The sequence below is a fragment of the Lates calcarifer genome, linkage group LG20, assembly GCF_001640805.2.
Source record: "Lates calcarifer isolate ASB-BC8 linkage group LG20, TLL_Latcal_v3, whole genome shotgun sequence".
NCBI classification, from domain to species: domain Eukaryota; kingdom Metazoa; phylum Chordata; class Actinopteri; family Centropomidae; genus Lates; species Lates calcarifer.
Genome location: NC_066852.1, coordinates 21696669 through 21715637, shown reverse-complemented (window position 1 = coordinate 21715637; position 18969 = coordinate 21696669). Strand labels below are relative to the sequence as shown.

Below are 18969 nucleotides of genomic sequence, written 5' to 3'. Positions count from 1 at the left end.
TTCTTGCAGCTCTCATATATGAGGAGGACCTCTTCTGAGAAATGAAAAAAGGATGACTGGCTGTTTGTCTTGCAGCAAAGTCTCAACTTGGCATCATGCTCCGTTTAGACCAACTGTTTTTACAGGTTTGGTTTTACACCTCAGCTGTGAGGCGGGCGAGCTGAGAGAGCAGCGTTTCTGTTTCTAAGCATTTTTAAGAAAACCTTCTGCCTAAACTTAAAAGTGCAGTCTTCCTAATAAAAGGCTTTGGACCCCTAATCATGCCAACCAAACTGGAATTAGATAAATAGTTGAATTTCACATTCTTGCAGGTTCATTTAACATGCATTTGGAAAAGATGGCTGGCTGGTATTCTGTGGAAACTGGCATATGGGCCTGCTCCTTAGGGAAGATGATAGACGAGAGAAGTAAGAGAATGCAGTGAAAAGTAGTGATGTGAGATGCAAATGAAATAAAAACGATGAAGAGAGCTTGATTGAGCTGTGGAAGGAGCAAAAAAAGAAGAAAAGGGAGGCTCTAACATGATTTATTATTTCTTCTCTATAGATACAGCCTGTCCATTGCTGAATTATTGAACCCTGTAATTTGCTCCTAATTAGGCTGCTCTTTTGAATTATTACATCCCTCAACCAACTAAATAACCCCCCTGGACTTCGATTCCAGTTGTTGCAACAGTTGTAATCAAATGTTAGTCGTTTTTCTAATCCTAGCCAGCAGTTATTCTGGCACTAGGTGCAGGCGTAATCCCATGCCAGACATCACGGGTGGTTTTCCAGTATGTCAGAGTGAGTGAATAAGGCTTGATTTGCTCATTCCGGCACGTTCCTCGCAACGAGTCAAGATTCTCCAGGCGAGAGTCTCCCCACAGGCCCTGCGATTTGCAGGATAATGGTGGTTGGAGTAAACTTTTTTGGGGGGTTAATGGTGTACGTGGCCTCTCAGATAGGACACACACTTACACACACACACAGATATTATGTTAGGCCTGACATCATAGCCTAATGGATGTCATTCCAGATTTGCTCTGTATTTTCTCCACTTGCCTGCCAACCGACTGTCGAGATCACAGAGCATTTGGTATTTTTACTCTGTCAAGATAGTGACAAAGTGAAGAATTGGGTCAGCTGGTCCAGTAAGCCCAGTTTACATTTTTGTGTGACGCTATTTGGCACCGACGACTTGGTTGTGAGCTTTTGTCACGTTCCGAACAGAGTCGAGACGAAGAATGTTCTCAGAATTGTACTAATATTTACAATAGATAACAATCGCATTTGGGTTTTGGAATTATTACACTGGCCTGGCTGGCTGATTAGGATTTTGGACACTTTGTGTAAAATTGGAGGAAAATCAGCAAATGTTTAATATCTAAACAAGGAAATGTGTTATCAGAAGAACTGTATGAAGGAATGGGACATATACGCACACAAGGTAGGAGGTAATTATTCTCTCTTTTCTACCAAAAGCAGCCTTAGTCAAGTTCCAGGTTTTGCCTGTTCCTGTCTCCCTCTTTTCTTTCTCTTGCATTCATGTCTGTTTTTCTTCCATTTCTGTTTCTCTTTCTCTGTATCTTTCTCATCATGTCTCTCTCTCACCCTCCACTCACACATACAGTACACACACATATACATGCAGTGATAGTGTGTAGGAAGCTTCTTATCAGTTTGCCCGCTATAGTAATCTGTAATGTGCTGAACTGTTTATGTAGCCGCGACACAAAGGGGTTATTTATTTCTTGGTTTCCCTGCTTTCCTCTTCCCCCGCTTCCTTAAAGTATTTCCCAGGCAGGAGAGGTTATAGTGCCACTGTTTGTGCGTATGTGTGTGCACATCCATCTGATTCAAGTTCATATCCTGAGAAGGTAGAGGTCATGAGAACAGCGTGAATTGTGGCCGAATGAAAAGTGACAAGCATATTTAGAGTGGATCATGTTATTTGCTTGTAAAAACTCTTATTAGCATGTAAAGGTTGCTGAAATCTTCTGCTCGGAGTGGGGCCTGTCTGAATGAGTACTAATACCTCTGAGTTCGTGTAATTACTTTCAGATCTCTTGCTCCTTTTCTTGGGTATAATCTGTATTTTCAGAGTCTAAGCGTCTTTTCCTTTTCCTGTGTGGTTTGTGCCTTGCAGAGTTTCTGTCAAATCCAATGACATGCTCACTTCCAGCATGACCTGACCGCTGGGAAGCTACTGCTGATCTCACAAGCAGTGACATCCATGCTCTTGCCAGTCCTCAAATGCAGCACCAATACACATCGACAGATGAGATGCAAACTAGAAAAAAATCAGTTTGAGTAAAGGTAGAAAAAACAGAAGGGAAAAGTCTACATGTCTGCTTATACACACATGTACATGCCTGTATGTCATACTGTACATCTGTGTATGTGCACTTGTGTACACTGTCGAAGCCAAGAACTCACTTTGAGCAGGTGATGCATCTCCCCTGTGATGTTCAGCATGTGGTTTCCTGGTCAAGCCTGTTAAACAACACTCAATCATCTCGACAGACACGCAGATGTGCTCAGCTGGGAGATACACAAAGAGGTGGAGAACGGCTCGCTGGCATTGCAGCACAACAGTATAATAGTGATGCAATGTGCATTGGTAGAGTGCAGTTTGATACAGTGCTTTAAAAATTTTGATAATCAAAAAAGAAATAAGGGCGGGAGTTAAGTTGAAACATGAGTAAAGCCTGGAAGCTATGTTACAGGCCTGTATTTCTTTACACAGTACAAAATACTGGACAGAACGACATACATCCTAGCTAACATTGGGGATAAGATTGCTTAAGCTTGTTCTGAGAGAGGAACCATTAAACCAGTGGGTTTCTCCCCACAAGAACATGAATGTGGCACAGATTACAAAATAGCCTGCAAATGACGTTGACATTCTGACCTGAGACTGAGTGCAAGAGTGGTATCGGGAATATTCAGAATAGAAACTGAGCCATGCGGTTGAACCATGAAGAATTTAACATTTTGACGCTGATTGTTACTGAAAGTCTTCCAGCAGAAAGAGATGAAAACCAGAGAATAGATGCAGCCCATTCTTTTTAATCTGTGTGCAAATACTCAACTTTACACTTTCAAAATGCGTGCAGTATGCATATGCCAGAGTCCAATTTTTGCAAGTAGGAGATATGCCAATCCTTCCCATGTCCATGTGATGCATTTCAGATGACATGTGACTTTTTTTCATTTTATAAGATGATTCTTGGCTTATTAGGAGGAGGCAGGCTTTGGGTGGATAACTTTGGGACTTTTGGCATAAAGTAATTGCACGAACAGCAGGAGAGCACAGTTTGAGTTTAAGTGCTGTTAAACAGTATTTTGTTATTTCAACCCAAGCCACTTTCCCTAATCCTGAACAAGTGGTTTTTGTGCCTAAACCTAACCATTGGCATATGAACTGCAAGCAATTTGAAATAGCAAAGTTGTGTTATTTGTGCGCAGATTACACCAAGCTGCTGGTCAAGGGGAAATGTTTACCTGATGGTGGTGATTTCAATCCAGTCTCACCAGTTAAATGTGGTGAAATCATGATTCAGCTACTGAGCAGGCCTTGCTGGTAAAAAAAAAAAGAAGAAGAGAAAATCACACATGAACACGTGAGTGTGAGTGTGGTGTGCAGGTGACTGAAATAGAACAAAAACATATAGGTTTCTTTTGACAGGTGGAGTTAGTCCTCCTGAACTTCCCACAAAACCACTTAGATAAACAAAGCACGTCTGTCTGTCAGAGCAATCAGCCCCTTTTTGGTGTGAAGTTCAAAGCTGGGGACCCCGTGGCTAAAGCCTATACGGCTCTATAAGGAAAGACTAATCATATTTAAAACACACACCACATGCGTGCACATTGAGACTAATCACATTTGATAAACCAAATAGAGCCAGAGACATATGGTGACGCACTGAAAGCAGGAAGGTGTTCAGTTTAAGCTTCCTGTAACTCAGGACCAGGTTCCTGCTGGTGTTGCGCTGAATCCGCCCCCCGTGGAAACCAGAGCCAGACCAAACCACAGCTTCCACTTGGAGCTTGCACGCTCCCCTCCAGCCCAGACTCACAACACACACACTCTAGTTTTTATTAAGCTTGAAAATGTGTGTGTGTGTGAGGGAATTAAATTTATTGTCCGCTTGATGTCTTCGCTCCTGCTTGTTCTCGTACGGTAGCAACTGTGCTTTAATATGGCACTGCTCTGTTGAAACTTTGTCTTGCATGTTTTAATTAATCTGTCAGTATGTTTAATTTGCTAGGATCAATAGCTGAGTGGGTGCTGCAGGTCGGAACGATCACTGTCACCACATGCCTCAGTTGCATCTAACAGGTGACTAGCAATGACAAATGGCCGGGTTCACACACAAACAGACACCAGCGAGATCGAAAATTCGGTGAATCGCTTCATGCTGTTAACAGCTGGCCCCTGTTCTGACACGCTTACTCTCTCTCTCGTTGTTGTGTATTACCGTCCCTTTCCCCCTTCTCGCTCTCACCGACCCACACATCTCTCAGCTGCCAGCAATGTTGACAGAATGTGTGTGACGAGGGATCTGGATGGTGTGTCTGCTATGTGAACTATTCTCATAACATCCATCAACACTCTGTGTGAATTCATCACCTGTTTGCTACTGGAGGCTCCGGTGCCATGAACGAAATCCATCTCAGTTTCACGCCCAAGCCCTAAACTTTCTAGATAATGAGATGGGCTTTATTTGTTAACATCATGGCAGTAATGTCTTTTTTAAAAGAGCAGAGCATTTACACTCATGCAAGTGCTTCAGGCTATAATACAAAGGTTTTCATTGGTTGAACCCCTATTTTTTGCAATGCACACAACATTGCTTGTCAGTCCATTGCTTTAGTCCAGACTACATTCATTGTGCCTACAGAATAAAGCCTACTGACTCTGGAGATCCTCTGACTTTTCCTTTAGTGCCACCATGATGTTAACCATTTCTGAGTCTTAAGTGAAATGTCTCAATAAGTTTTGGATGGATTGCCAGGAAATTTAATGCTGCACATCCATGCCCCAGATGAAGGATGCATTGTAATAACTCTGGCAATATAATGACTTTTCATATAGTGACATTGGGTCATCGGGTCAAAGTTTTTGTTTTTTTTGTTTCCAATACCTGTGAACCAGGTGCTCCTATATCTGACTGAGTAGCCTCTCGAAGCGTGCTTGCTGCCCCCTGTGGTTGAGGGCATTATTATTACATGCTGCTACATGCAGTAGCCACAGGTTTGCCAGATCTGTCAAGACTGAAACTATACTATCTATAGTATTTTAAACTTTTTTTTGGTGGAGGCACCACTTCAGAGCCCAGATTCTCTGCTGATCCTGACAATATCTCTTTCTGTTGGAATATTTTCAGCAGCAATCAGCTTCAAAATGTTAAACTCTTATCAGACAGGTTTCTCTTTGCATTTTTCAGCTCTTTGGTGGCTGTTGGGTTGTGGCCCGGGTCTGGGTAATTCGTTCCTTTTTCTTTCCTTTTCCCTCAGAAGCAGTAGTTTGGTTCCATATCACTAGCTGCTGGCATATGCTGTGTTTTAAACCTATCAGAGTGTTCATTCATGTGTGATCTGACTGGCTGATGCCTCTGTGGAGAGGATGGCCTCACGCCTCATTAAGCCCAATACTCTGTACCATATGGCAGTGAGGGGTTTTCTTCTTTCACTCTCTTTCTGTCTGTCTCTCTTCAGTATGACTGGTTTCTATTCCATTTCTTCATCTCATCTGTTAGTGAGTATCTTGCGCTCCATTCTTTTTTCCCCCCTTTAGTTTTCACCTCATGTATCATGGGCTTTTACCCTTATGGCTGCTTTGCTGGTCTTGGCAACCTTATCTTTTCCTCTGCTATTTTAAAGGAATCAATCTCCCATCAGTTAGTGAGACTATCAAGTATGGAAAGTATTTCTGTCTTTATAGAGTGGAGTGTGTTGTTGTTGCACTGTTCCAAGCATCAGAGCTCTATAAACTTGAAAACATGCATAAATTTAACGATAATAAGTTTTATTTATAGAGGAATACCCAATGATACAAACAGTCCTAAAAAGGGGAGTTTTGGTTAATTTTTTGAACATAGATTGGTGCAGTCACAAATGTTTGGAGAGAGAGTTCCAGGGATACAGGGCGACTATGGACAAAGCCCAGTCACTCCATGTCTGGTACTTGGTCCTGGATGGTGGAGAGAAGAGGGGGCCTGGTTATGGAGGACTTTGTGAGTGAGGAAAAGAACCTTGAACCTTGAATCTGTCGTGGTCCAGGGAGCCAGTTGAGGTTCCTAAGGACAGGGGTGATATGGTCATGGGAGCGGGAGTGAGTGAGCAAGCAGGGAACAGGGAGTTCTAGATGTGCTGGAGTTCATTAAGGACTTTGGATGATGTGTCATACTGAAATCTATTGCGGTAGTCGAGCCTGGATGTGATGAAAGCATGGATCAGTGTTTCACCAGCGGGGAAGGAGAGTTATGGGTGGAGTCCAGTTATGTGTTTTATAGGGAAAAGGGCAGTTCTGGTAATTTGATTAACAAGATGTTCAAAAGAAAGGTTGCTATCCATTGCATATGAGTTTTTCACAGCTGAAGTCCAGAAAGGTGGCTTTTGCTTTTGATTTTATTCTCTGTCCCATATGCAGGGCCACAGAGGAGTTATCTAAATGTATTCACGCATCACTGACATACTAAATAGTTAGGCTGCAACTGACGATTACTTTCATTATTGATCAATACTTTAGTATCATAAATATCTAGTATTATAAAATGTCATAAAATTGTGAACAGCCCAAGGTGATGTCTTCAAATGATTACTTTTTAAAACCATCAGTGGATTGAGAAAATATACTTAATTCACAATGATATAAAACAAAGTAAAGCATTCTCAACACAATTAATCAATTATCAAACAGTTTCAGGACTACCGTAGATCAAACCAAGAAACACGACTGGGCTCCTCTTGTACATCTGAGCACATCAGCAGATTTATCTATTCGCTGACGGATGAATATATGGATGATGTGTATAGAAAAGACACTGGTGATTTGCAGAGCTTGTCTTTGGTGCACAGGGTTTCTTCCAACATCCTGAAGCTGACAAGGTGGACACATCCAACTTCAGCGAGAACACAGATGAGATAGCTCCTCTGGTCTGTGGAACACACAGATATGAAAAAGCTGCAGGCACAGGATCCTCCATACAGAGACACAGACAAGAGCGTAATCATACGCATGCATTCACACTTTTTCTATCTGTCTCTTCGGTCCTGCCTATCTCTCTGTTCCAGCTCTCCTGATGCTGCTTTTTGCATTGTGTCTCTTTTCAAACCTATCTACCGCCCAGACGTCCTCTCTATCTCTGTCTGGGCCTCCATTTATTCACTGTCTCATGTCTTATTGCTTAAATCCTCTTATTTCCTGCACCACAGTTAGAGAGTGAAAGGAACAAACCCACAGGTATATACACACACACAAAAAATGCACATACACACCACACATGAGCGGCAGGTGATCCTGAGGGCTCTCCACAGTTCATTAGGTCACACTAACCTAATTTCATGACACACAGAGTTAAGTTGGTGTAAATTAGTATGCTTCCTGTGTTTCTCTAGATATGTGTTTGCTTTGGGAGAGGGTTCTGCAGTTTGGGACAGCAGGTGGTCAACAAGTTAGGGGTGAAGGGTGGTACTAGAGCTTGTTTCCCAGTGTATCAGGTTCTGTCATTTTGGCTTTTACTCAGAGCTAAATGTTAGGTTTGAAGTCACAGTTGGATGCGACTGAAACGTTTCTCTCTGAGGGCTGAGTTTTGTGTAGTGTCCTGAAATATATGAATGATTGAAGTCATTTAATTCATTTTTCATCGTTGTCTTTTATTTTTCAATACTCTAGGGCATGACTTTCAGTTGTTGTTAGTGTGTCTGTGTGTGTGGGTGTTGTGGCAAGCAGCAGCCTCGGAGCTGTTATCTGGCTGACTCTGCTCCTCTGGTGTTGTGTCTGTGTCCCAGCTCGCTCCACACTATTTATTTTCCTCTCAGGGGTCAAAGACAGTGCAGCTACAGATATTTGTTTTCTCAAATGAATCATTCATTTAATCATCTCACTTGTCCTCTTCCTTCTCCTTCTCACCTCAGGAACTCGAACGTGGAGAGATGCTGGGAGAAGCAGGGAGACAGGGGGCAGAGAGGGACATGCATTAGTGTTCCAGATCTAGTGTTGCATTTATCATGCCAAAAGACACAATATTAAACAATACCGCTGGTCTCGCCTGGTCTATGTGAGATCACAGAAATGGCGCTGACCAAATAAAAAGCATTTTATATTCAATGTGGTCCACATCATGTCTCTCACTTTCTTTACATCTCCCAGATGCATTTCTGTCATGTGCGCACCTCATATTGTCTTTTCTTTGGATTTCAGCTTTTACAAGGATAGTTCTCACCATGAGATGTCTATTAAAGGTTAGACCAACATCAGAAAGAAAGTTTCCACTCCCATATAGTGGAATCTTTTACGAGAAAATCTCTTACTACTTCCCACCTGCCCACACTAACCTCTGCTTCTCTCCTTTTTTTCTAACTCCTTTTTGATCGCTCTCTAGAGTCCCTGAGTTGTACATGGGCTGAAAAGGGGCATCATGCTGTACATATGCATATTCTGCCCTATACACATTTGTTGATAGATGACACCAAATGTACAGTAGGTATTTAATTTCACATAAATGCATGCACAGAGGAGAAAAGAAGCACAGGATGAAACCATGGAGAATGGGGTTTTGGGATAAAAACCACAGAAAAGTCGGAGACTTATTTTCACTGTGGGCCTCGGTGCATGTGACTGTGCATGTGTGTTTGTGGTTGCTGGCTGTGGTCTGTCAGACAGGGTTGGAAGGACTACGGGAGTGGAAATAACTGTGCTGTTTGCATGGGCAACTTGCTGTGATTTGTCTCGATGAACTGTACAAATCTCGAACCGCGAGGGTGGCGGAACGGGAACGAATGAAGGAGCGATGACAATGAATGGAGAGGTGATCAGAAAGAGAGGGGGGTGAAAAGGGGTTGGAACAGAAAATCAATAGGCTCAAGAAAAATTGATTCACTGAGTTTGGTTATTAAGTTTTTCTCCATCATAAACTCCCGACTTTTTCCCCTCAGCAGAAGCAGTTCCATCCTCAGACATACTCTGGAGATTCCTCTGCACTGTAGCCTGGACTCAGTGAACCCGTACATGCAGGACAAGCAGAATATTAATTTAATAAGCAGTTTTGAGATGAAATTTTCCTTTAAACTCACAACCAGCTCATTGTGTGTTGGACTTTTTTTTTTTTAAGCTATCACTGTGTTTATTGCTGTCTCGTATATGCTTTCTCGAAATTTATACCTATCGTGCCAAGGTCTAATTTATCAGTCATTTCAGCACCAAATAGCTTTTATTTCCTTTTGAATGAACACTCGCTGTAACATTTGTAAGGCTCCACTGACATTAACACTAATAATATACCTATAAATACACTTTGCCATTCATCAATAATGGCTTTGATTATTTCTCTAAGCTCTCGAGTTTAAACAGTCTTGACAAGCCGTACTGGTTTCATTCTCTGGCCATTCAAGATTTTGCTTCAAGCCACTTTCAGCTACTTCAGGGTGGTCTATCCTTTTCTGACCAACCATACTGTAACTTGTTATTAAGAAAAAGAGATTCTTCATCTCTCCTGTCACCGTGCCTTACGGTATTCCCACCCTGCAATTTGGACAAAGCTCCTAAGTAAGGACTACGACACAAAGTTTTTAAAAAATTTTACAGGGGCATGTCTTGCAGTCAGATCTTGTATAAGGTGTTTGTTTTGGAGTCATGTAAGGACTCCAAGATGAATCTTTCTGACATGAAACAGTAGTCGCTATGTGTTGTTTTAACCTCACACTGAGTACATTTACAGGCATTTGGCCTGGGTGATAGGTGTTGGCTGAGACTAGGTAAATCATCAGATTTGGCCTGTGTTCTGTCTCACTGTTGTAAGTGATTTAACTTTTAGAGTAAGGATGTGTCAGATTTAATGTCAATTTAGGAGAACCAACATTTCTGGTGCATGTGGCCCAAATTCAGCTCTGTGGTTTTGGATCAGATTTACTGCGGCCAAACACACCCTGGTGTGCAGTTTAGGAAGTTCTTTATACTGCTTGGAATAAATCTCTTGGTTTTGAAATAACATGTCCATCTCGCAGAATTTAGCTGTAAAAGTGCTACTAGATGATGTTCTCAAGCCAAAGTGCACATCAGGCGAGAGGGAAAAAAGCAGGTGTACATTACTGTAAACAGAAAACACTCTGCTCAGACTTGTGACAGAGACACATCTCTGCAATCAAAAACTCCACAAGCTGTCACTGCTTGAAGATCTTCCTCTGTTCCTACCAAAGGGGATCAAAGGAACTGACAACAGGAAAAGTAGCGGGGAGTTGCGCGAGCCATCGGTAAATGTCAGCATCTGGTGTCCTCGCTGCTGTCGCTCACAGCTTTCACATCATGGCTCAGCAGACCGGGGCTGTTGCGGCGAGCAGGAGCAGTTGGTTGGTTGGAAGATTAAAAGAGATGAATTTTTTATTGAATCTGATATCCTACTCATTCATTTTCCAGCAGAGAGAATGAAGAATGATTTCAGTTCCTGGCCATGTTGTAATAAAGGAAGTGCAAGGAGGGGATTTGCCTCAGTCATTCCTCTCAGCCACCTGATAAACCTCACTTCTATATAGATGTAGACACAGATATTGATACAAATGAATTCACAAATTTAAGGCAGATCACTGTTGATGCACCTAAAACAACACTTATGAAACAGTGTACATACATACAATGCAATGAATAGATAATGCATCTGTGGGCATAAAATACCTTCTCAAACATTATGTGGAGGATCTGAGTGGGATTGCTAAAGTTTTTGATCATGGTCCACAGGTGATGCAAATGTTGTATCTTGTGTTTGAGTGGAAACAGTGAACACAGACTGTCTCTAATTGTACAAACCATTCCTCTAAGAAGAAGTGTCTGCCTCGATATCTACATGAGCTCTGTATCTCTAGTAGAGGCAGACACTGATGTCTTGGCCAGCGTCCAACTCTCTGCAGGGGAATAACAATTTAGAAAGCTGGAAGTGCTTTCTAAAATGCTTTCTAGACATACATATATGTGTATTCAGACACACACATACACATTTATGCATACTCATGCATAGACTGCATACCTTAAACCCCACAGACACATCCACATTGGTACACCCAGAACACTGGTGGGATGTTGAGATTATTTTGTGCCCTGCTCCGGGGGATGATTATAGAAGAGCTGCTTGATTGCACGAATCTTGGAGTGCCGGATCTGCCGCTCTAATACCGGATACAAGGTCTAATGTGAATCCATCGAAGGGTATTTTCTCCTTGCAACTCTTTTGTTTCTTATCTAAAGAATGGTTCTTTTCAAGTCATGCAGATGGAGAAAGTGAGATCACAGTCAGTGCAGAACAGATGATACTGCTTACTCTGAGTGATGTGTAATGCACTGTACACTATATTGTGTACTGTACGTTGTAATGAAGCGTGCAGTGGTGGTAAAAGTCTGATCTCGACTGATCAAATCATAGCTGTTTGGTACCTTACCATATACCGTGATTGTAATAAGTGCATTTAGTTTTAAGGAGATCGCTATGCATATGGGAGATTAAGAAACAAATTTAGGTTAGTGAGAAAAAAACCTATACATGTCCATATATCAAAGCTGAACATGTTACAGTGCTACATATATATATATATATATATATTAGATATTGTAATATGATTAATTAGGGAGTAAAAGGAGTAACAGCTCATATTAAAATCACTGAATATTGACTGGTGCTACAGCAGACAGAGGAAGTGAGGTCAGTGTGCCAAGATGCAGTTGAAGTGAGAAACAGCCAGTTTACATAGGGTTAGACCAAATGTGCATAATCATATTCAAAAACCACAGAAGATGTTTGAAGTTAATGGTGTAAAATGTGCAAGGAATTTAACGCTCTTGCTTGAACACCTTAATATTTCATAATGAAGAGCTGATGGTGCTGAATATATGGATGATTTATAGTAAAGAGATGAAGAGCTCCGGACTCAGCACATTTTAAACAGCGAGTGAGGGTACAACATAAAAAACGGAGAGGCAGTGATGAAAAGGATGGCTGCTTGTGGTGTGAAAGCCTGAATGTGGGATGCAGCAGAGGTGCTGATGGTTACCATGACAATGAGAGACGTAGACGGAGGACAGGGGAGGAGGTGGGGCCGAACCAATTCATCACCACTTACTCTTGTGTGTGTAAGCGTGTGCGTTTTGTGTGCATGACTTCACCTCTATCTGTCTGAGTACGCCCTTGAAACAGGCTATTTTGTCTCTTGCACACCTTGCTTGCACACACATTTGTTACCCAAAAAAAAAAAGAAAAGAAAAGTAGAGCAGTGCAGTGGAGACTTGGTTGAGAAGCAGACTGGTTGTGGGCAGACCAGCTGTGCAGCTCATCTAATACAGAATTTTCCAGTGAGAGAGAATAAGAGTGAAAGAAGACAAATAGTTCTTTTCTGTCTTCTTTGTCTGTAAGCAGCCTGCCATTCTCTCCATTGTTTACAAGACATTATCTTCTACAACATGCAGACTGAGAGTGGTATCACAAAATGCCACAAGGCTACACTAGAAATGCTATTGATTAGATGATAATGGCTGCAATGAGGGGACTCTATCTGTCTCTGCAAATTAGAACAACCAAATGAGCGCAGATTGGACTGTGTGTGTGTGTGTGTAAGGGAGGAATCTTCCTTCCAAAGGTATTTTTCTTTGCTGTCAGAGGGGAGAGTGGGGTCATGTTATTGTAACTGGGCACAGAGAGGAGCAGGCAGACAGTCCTCACATGAACACTCACCTACTTGAAGGATGACGACCATTACTTCATACAGATAGCACGTATGTGTGTGTGTGTGTGTGTATGCATGTGGTGTGGTGGAGTCGCGTTGGGGAGCGTGATGGTTTTTTCGAAGGGTTGGAGCCATCGCTCAGTGGTAACCATGGTAACCGGACTCTCAGGACCACAGGGAGGGAAAAGGGAGGAGGAGGTGGGAAAGGGGGTGGGGGGGTGGGGGTAGACAAGGGGAATTATGGGGAGCGGGTCTGGCGTCTGTATCTTATGATAAGCGATGATGGAAATCTGGGCCTCACTGAGCCAAAATGGAAAACGTTTTGGTTTTATTGGCCAAATGACAAGATTTAAAGCAAATTAGAATCAAAAATTAAAGCAGACTTCACAAGGACCAACTTAAAAATGTATCCAAATGAGAGAAATTACATTCACGAGTGTGAAATTATACAGAAAACTACAGCATACAGTCTGAATTGATGCTGGCTGGGTCATGTGTAACATACATAAAGATAAGGCAGTCACTCCAGATTAGTTTTTGCTAAGCAAAAACATTTGCTCAGAACTCTGCATAGAATTGCATGCAATTGTTATAGAAAAAGTTTAATTTCTTTTTAACAGTTCCCATAGTTCCCTTTAAGTGGGCTAAAGAAGTTGATTCTTTAGGCCAGAAAAACCTATAAACTTATTTATTTACCTCCTAGGTGGCAGGCTTTAATCCTGCATGGCTCTCCTTGTGAAGGAAATGTGCTATGTTTTGTGTGCATGTGTCTGCGATTTGCTTGTGTAGTATAATTTCATGCACATTTGCGAGACAGATAATGTGTGTGTGTGTACGTGCGGAAGCGCTCAGCTCGCTTTTCCAACACCTAAAGTGTGACTTAATGTGAGGTTAACGATCCTCAGCCAGCTGAAAAGAAACACCATGTGCGCATTTTATTTGCATCACCTTTACTGTAAATCCCTGTGGTCTGCTGCTGCTTTGAGGTAAACTGAGGTAATGCTAAAGCTGGCTTTTTAACCCTGCTTTCCACGACTGTAAATACTCCACGCATGAGCCAGATTGACTGGCACAGCAGTAGGTTCGGCCTAGTGGTTTGAATTAACAGGAAAGTAAATTCCCGTTTAAGTTTATTCTGCTCTTGCCTACTTTTACTCATGGCTTCTTTTCTCTTCCTGCTTATCTAAACCGACGGTTCAGGTTTGCTCCAGCTTTCTGGGCTTCTGCATCCACAATACTTCCCCTTCTGTCTCTCTCAGTTCAGTGGAGACTCCTGACGAGCACACACACTTACACAATATACACAGCCTCCAACTGTGGCTCTAAATGGAGCTCTTTGTTTTCTTAATTGTCAAATTAAACATGTCACTCTATTTGAATGGGACACACATATGCCAGCTGCCAGCTCGCCAATGGAGAAATGGGGGGTTTAGCTCTTATTCATTAAAGGCACGAGCCCCCTTCCCCCCTAAAAAACGACTTGAACATGCTTGTAAAATCTCCCTCCCTCTCTCACACACACATGTGCATGCACACACACAATGAGGAGAGGATGAAGAAAGGTCGGTGCAATCTTTTGTCTGTCACAGAGTGAGGCTGGATGGACGACCCCCCTCATCTGGTAACAATCACCTCACAAGCTGCCTCAGTCTCTTCTGTGTATGTGTGTGTGTAATCATGTGCAGTACTCCTGTAGATGTTAGGACAAGCATGTGTGTGTGTCTGTGTGTTTACTTGTGTGTTTCTAATTCCCGAGTGCCACTGGAGACCCCATTCATCCCGGCCCTGTCTGTGAAATATGAAGGGAAAGGAGGGGAGAGACCTGCTTCCAAAATGGAAAACTACAACATGGAATAGAGCGGGCACTTTCTTTCTTTCTTTTTTTTCCCCAAGGGTGATTATTCTTTTATATTTATTTGCCCAGCAGACGTCCTGTTCTCGGTCCAATCTCGCATCCTCCATTTTACACATTAGTCTGGCCTTTCCTCCAGCTGCCTCTCTTTCACAGTGGAGTGGATGTGAACCCTGTCGCGTTGTCCAGGCCGCCCCGCAGCGCAGCACAATGCACACCTATATTTCACGCCGTGGGAGCAATTCTCCTGCTTGTTCCTTGATGAATGCTGCGAGATGTTTTGTAGAAGAAGGATCATTTAGCTTAATTAATGTCCTCCTGCTGCACGGCCCCGAAGACACATAATTAAGGCCTAGAATTCAGAGCCGTCTTTATTGGTTTAAGATTCAAAAGAGCGAGGACTTGAACCTTGGCTTGAGGTCCAATCAGTGGCTCATTTTCTGAAGCAGGTGTAGGTTCTCCATTGGAACAGTTTCTGTGGCGAGTTAAAGAAAATCTTGAGCTAAAATAAGGAAAATAAATCATAGAATCTGGCAATGGTAATTTGTCAATGAGCGACTGAGTTTAAGCCATATCCTTCAGTTGGATTTACATTTATTCTAAAAACAAAACAGGTTCTCCTATTTTTGGACTAAAGCTTTTTATTTTCCTAACCGCCCGTTTTCACATCATCTCTTTTTGGTTTCAGTCATGGCTCCAATACCACTCAGCCAGTGCACTGTGTAATAAAGTGATTTGGCTGCTTCTTCCCTCTACCATTTCATCCAGTTGATTTAGAGGACTATAGTCAGGTCCACATTTTCACAAGGTTAGGTTTGATGAATAAGACTTCTTCTGGCGCAGCTCTCTGGGCGTATGAGAGTGAATGTAAGTTTGTGTGTGTGTGTGTGTGTGTGTGTGTGTGAGCTTTGCCTCCCTCCTTCGCTTCTTCTTCCTACTTACATCAGCGAGGTATGATATACACCAGAGAATATTTGGCTGAAATCCTAAATGAGATACACATTGAATCGCCAGGGTAACTGATAAATACTTTGAATCTCTTCGGGGGGAGTGTGTAAAAAGAGGATGCTGGATAAAAGATAAAATCCCGATCCACTCGGAGTAGAAAATCTTAAGTTTGAGGTTTTTAAATATTCAACCAGGATTTAAAAAAAAAAAAAAAAAGCCGACTACACACAAAGGAAAAGAAAGAGAAGAGGATTGAGAGACGAAAATGAGGCGGACAGGCGTGCAGGTGGACTGGCAAACAGGCTCATATTCGGCTATACACACAATTTCATGCTCTTTCCGTCTGAATATCTTGGTATACAGGGTTAATGCAATGCTGGTGGTCTGCGTGGAGGTAGCGTGCTGAGTGTTCCATTAATCCTGCTATGTTGCACATTGCCCACTCCAACATACACACACACATATACACGTGCGCACACACAAAGTGAACATCCAACAGAGATCTACAGCCAAGATAGAGGAGAGCTGTGGCAATTACACACTTAATAAATCAGTCATTCACTCATTTTTGTACGTATGTGCTCACTGTTCACCCTCCCCCCTCTACCTCAGTGCTGCTGACCTTTACACACACATTCATATACTTGCAGATGCACATATGCTGGCTCTCAAATATAGACTTGTATAATCATGTTCATTCAGAGGTCACCTTGGCTAGAGTGCACGCATATTAAAAACACATACACACACTCATTTCATGGCTGACAGCTGGCTTATGAAGTGACTTAACTGTGGTACCAAAAATGCCATGGTTCAGACTTCGTAGGTCGTCCCCAGGCCGAAACAGGCTCTGTTTGGATTCCACTGTTGGGTGGAGGAATAGAGGACTCGGTATCGGGAGACCTGGATCAGGGGCATAAACACACTGCCTGGTTAAGCCATCAGTCTCTCCCACTTTTGGAAACCTACAGTAGAGGAGGGGTGGGGCTCTTGTGTCCTATACACTAAGCCGGGGGTTGGGCTCAGCCTGGCAAAACAGGATGACTGTGTCAGATGTACTGGGGTTTCTCAGGTGTGAGACACAAAGGTACATTTACCTCCCGACTCATTTGACAGAATTACAGCTGACAGCTCCGTCCTCGAGGCGTAGCCGCAACTTCCACCAACTTCATATTCATGGTGAACAAACAGGGTCACGTATTTGAAAAGAAATATGCAAAAGAATGGAAAGCAAAGTTTTGACTGACGCGCAGGAGTTGCCAGCTTTAATGTCAACCCAAATTAATTTTTTTTTAATTTTTTTTTTTTTAAGTAAATGCTGATATCAGATAGTTCAGGTTCAGGTTCTGAAGTGTGGAAAACATTTGCAAGTTACAACTAGCAAGCTCGGTACAAGATATACAGTAAACAGAGGGAAACAGATGGGATTCAGTCATGTGCCACTGAGAATCACATGTATACAGTAGTTAATTATCCCAGTTAAACACTAGTGGGATTAGTTTCTCTGTTTACGAAGTAGTTAATTGCGAATTTTGCTTGTTCTCTTTTCATTCATCACAGTGAAAGTGGCTTATTGGGTGTATATGCAAAAACAGTTGTTCAGGCTTTTGCACTTTTTGGCCCATTGTCTATACTGTATACAACAAAAATGACTTTTTAAAGGTTTTTTAGGGTGTGATGGCTCAAATTTTGATGGTACAAAGAGTGATTTTCTTATTGTCTCACATTTTTCATGTTGCTTTACAGCTGTTTCTTTTCTAATTATTGTGTTAAGAAAAGAGTGTTTTGGTTACAAGTGCATCAAATGGCCTGTTATTCCAACTGCTGCAATTACTGTACACCAAAACTGGAAGTTTGGGAACCAGGTGTAGAAGTAATAGTACTGAGACCACCACAAAAACAACAGTTTGTTTTTTCTTATGTACCGTGTCACTGTTCTGACCAGGGACTGTTATTTTATTCCTCATTTTATTATGGACCCCTTAGTGGCCCCTTGTGGTGTCTGGACCCTGGTTTATCTAATGCTACCTTGAGGAGACATTTGAGCCAGGAGTCAGGTTTGGTTAGCCAGCAGACCACAGAGCCAGGACAGGGGTAATGTGAGATGCAGACTATAGCAGACCTATGGAAACAGGGAGACGTCCGTTTATAGTCCAGCTATAGAGATTTAATCTGTACTATTAAGCTGGCCGGCGGCGTTCCTCTGCTGCTCCTCTCTTATGGGAATTTTCAAAGAGAACTATTACTGTGATTTACTGTGGACAGGTTTCAAATAGTCCACACACTTGGTCTGCGTCTGTGGGTCTGTTCTTTATCCTTGCTTTGCTCCTCTCCCTCGGTTCGCCTGTCTTATTGTACCTGCGCACTGAGCCAGACGTACGCATGCCTGAGTACAATACTGAAACCATCATATACAGTATGTGGTGTGTTTATACATGCAGTAAACCTCAGAGTCTCTGTGTTCACACATGGGTCTGTGTAGTATTTCCCCACAGGGTTTCTGAGGTTAGGGTCAGAATCTCATGTAACCCACCACTCCCTGTTTTTCAGTGGCCCCCTTGACCTCACTCCAATGTCCTGATCAATTACAGCTACTATAATCACATGAGGCACCTCCCCTCTTCCTCAGCCCCCCTCCTCCACCTCCCTTTCTCACTCCGTCTCCTCAGACCGATTTGGTCATGGTAAAGTTGGCCGTGTAGCACAATTGCTCGCCTAATTTCTTTGTGATGAAGGACCTGGACAGGACTGTAGCTGAATTTTGGCTGCATATCAGCTAAGGGTGCTGCATATCTGTAGTGGCACCGGTTTTGCAATATCTGTATTTAACTATTCTGCTAATTATTTCCACACATGACCTCCATTTTTCCACTCGTCATGATTTGAATTAGTCATTTTCTGTCCATCAGTGGTTTATTTTTTCAATGAAAAGAAATTCCTTTTAAGTCAAAAACTAATTTGTGATAAGTAGCTGAATAGTTTGGCCATCTTTGCCCCATTTTCTCCTTTGCTATTTCACTTGCACACTTGGAAGCAATCACACACGCGGCCACGCTAACAGTCCCACATGTTCCATCACTCGGTGTTACTGTTCATGTATTGAATGGTGGGAAAAAGTGAATTATCAACAATGATCTCAGCAGTGTAGCACTGTATTCTCCATCTGGCATACAGTTTAATACTGACCGCCCCCAGGGTGAGTCAGCTGTGAGGAAATTAGTCTAATTATTGGTCTGAATTTGCCGCAACTAACTGCTG

General features: G+C 42.4%; 1 protein-coding gene across 1 annotated transcript in view; it reads left to right on the top strand.

The window, feature by feature from the left end:
* Positions 1 to 18969, top strand: part of LOC108893744 (protocadherin-16) — an 83186-nt gene that overhangs the window by 17110 nt on the left and 47107 nt on the right. The gene's annotated exons all lie outside the window — the stretch shown is intronic.